Raw genomic sequence first — 3,083 nt, forward strand, 5'->3', positions numbered from 1 at the left:
GGGGCGTCTTTGTGCTGCGTGCGAGTGATTATCATTGCGCTTATGGGCGTGAAAGGAAGCTTTGTCCTAAAGGAGCGTTATATCTTAAAACTTGTTCTTTCAAGACTAAGCCTTTCTTTTTCTTTTCCTTTTTTTTTTTTTCTTTTCTTATTGTTTTAATTTTATTGTTGTTGGTTTTCTTCTTGTCTCTTTTATTTTATCTGTGAATCATTTTCATCTATTTCTTAGTCATTCTCTTTCTTCCCATTCCTACTTTGTATTTGAAGATTTAAACATGAATTCATCTCCCTACATAAACATTTCACAGAAAAAAAGCTTGCATGTACTTAGTCTGAGACTGAGTTCTATAAACTCAGTAAGAAAGTGTTCAAACAGTGATAAAAGAAAAAATCTATTGCATCTAAATATTCGTAATTTGATCGTCTGTTGGCATGCACAGCAACCATATTACTATACATAATGGGTAAGGAATGGATAGGTATGTGCCTTATGTAACACTTTGGTCCATGTATGAAAAATAGGAAACTCAATAATTTCTTAAGACAAAAAAGTAAATATATGTGGGATATTGAAGATCAAACGATTGTTTATCTCACTCCTCAACTGTCTAAAATACAATTTGGTGTCTTGCTCAAACGAAAATAAGTTTTATCTTTGCATCCTGGACGCTAACATTAGACTGGCTAATATCCTTTTTTTTTTTTTTTTTTTTTTTTTTTGGGGGGGGGGGGGGGGTTCAGCTGGGAAATCTTCCTCCTATCTGGAGATCTTTCTTGTTTCATAGTGCTTGGTGTCGAATATCCATCACTGTCCTTGACTTTATCTACGAGCAGTCGTGTCGGGAGTGCAAGTTTCGTGTTTATCAGATGAATCTGGATAATTTTTATATGGAATCGGTTTACAAGACTTTTCTCTTCACTTTATGATTTCAATAGAATGATTTACAGCAAGATTATGATGCAATATAAAAATAAATGTGTTCAAGATTTGTCACATGAAATTCCAAGACACATACTGACAATATGCCATATTTGCTATAGTTCATATAAGGGATTAGGTCCACCCATCCATCGATCCACGTGTTTTCATTGGCAGAAATGGAGAAAATTGCAGAAAACGGGATGATACCTCTATACCTCAACTGAACGCTCACTTTGTTTAGGTGTGTGTGTGGGAGGGGGGCGGCTCAAGGGAAATATTGGGAAAATGTGTCGTATGTGTCAGATTGATCCAAAAGAAGCTGGGGTGTTAGAAGTAGGGAAATTGAACCTACAAAATCATGATTACAATTCATTACAACTATTGATATCTTTATTATTATTACTATTATCAGTAGCATTATCAAAATCATATTACTATTATTATCATTATTATAATTCTAATATTATTACCATTATTATAAAATTATTATTATCATTATCATAATTATCATCATTATTTTTTCATTGTTGTTGTGATTATTATCATTACCATCATTATCATAATCATGATTATTAGTATAACCATCATTATCATTATTGTAACTATTACTTTTTTATCATTATTAGTGTGTTATCATTAGTCACTGTTATCGTTAATATTACCATTATCGATATTACCATAATTATCATTTTTGTTCAAATCCTTATTATCATTACTATTAGATAGCACCTTTTCCCCTTAGCAGCCAAATTAGAGGCCACTATTAGCTTAGTTTTAGCCCCTTTTTTTTTTTTTTTTACTAGCCGGGGGCGGGGGGGGCGCGGGGGGGCCGGGGGGGGGGGGGGGAGCCCCCTGTGTTCCACCGGCTCAAAGGGGGGGGGGGCGGGGGGGGGGGAAGGGCGTTCTCAAGACAGCTAAAAGGGAGGGTTTTCTCTTATTGTCGATGGTGTTCTGTTGCTACACTTAACTCTATATCTACTGGGCCTACCCTGGGCAGCATTACCAAATGCTTGGTCTCGCGACCCTCCTCCTTCTCCCGCTTCCTGCCGGGGGTCCCCACTCCACTCCGCTTCCGCCCCATTCCCGGGTATCAGGGCACGTTCACAGTTAGTTATTTGATTATTTTATTTGTTCTACATCATTACTCGTGGTTTTCGAGATCAGACTTTATAAAAACTAAATGGATTAAATACATAAGTTTCCCATGTATTCAAATTACCGGTATAATAACGAATATGTATGAAAATAAGGAAAAGAGGTTCAACCACCAAGTAACCCCTGAAATTTGAAAATGGTGGCAAGGGCTTATACGTTTCTTTTCTACAAATCTTAAATTAATCGAATCTAAACAGATTCCGTAAAATTCTGACTTGAGTACAGTTTTTCATATTTCGATTTATATGAATCGTAAAGATAAATATCATGTAGTATTTCAAATAAATCAGCTTATATTTTGCTCAGATCTAGACATAATAATTGGCGGTAACACTTCCAAAAGTAAAACTCAGTCTCATTTAACATTACTTGCTCAATAATACATCCTCATCCTTCTAATAGACTTCCAAAATAAGTAATCCGAAGGCAAAACGGTAAATGCTAAAATGCCATCAAATGCTTGGCTGTGCATTTCATCCCATTACGTTTCCTGTAAAGAGGTTTGTATGTAACCCCCCCCCCCAATGCCCAAACCTCACCCCCACGATACCTATACCTGGCGTAAAAAATAGGTGTCGTGACAGCGAAAAAGACGGCTATCATTATTATCATTATTTCTATTACCGTTTAATCGTTATCATTCTGATAACTGACACTGACATTATCATTATTATTGACAATATTAGTTGTAGTTGTCACATCATCACCATTTAAAAAAATAAGAGTTACAACTGTTATTCCTGATGTCATCATCATTAGTATTGTTTTTATTGGCCCTATCATTCTTGTAGTTATCATTATCATAAAATTAGTAGTAGTATAACAGAAAAGATAATTGCAATTGTTGCAGAAGCGCTAGTAGCAATGTAAGTGGGAATAGCAATATTAGGAGTAGGAGTAGCAACTACATTGTTGTAGCAGTGAGAGCCGTAGCAAATAGAGTTAGGAGCAGAAGTAGCAATGGGATCTGTAGTAATGATGTTATAAAATTTTCAGAAAATGGAAAC

This window comes from Penaeus japonicus, unplaced genomic scaffold (genome assembly GCF_977035675.1).
Source record: "Penaeus japonicus unplaced genomic scaffold, GWHDUDI00000001_assembly GWHDUDI00000003, whole genome shotgun sequence".
Taxonomy (NCBI): domain Eukaryota; kingdom Metazoa; phylum Arthropoda; class Malacostraca; order Decapoda; family Penaeidae; genus Penaeus; species Penaeus japonicus.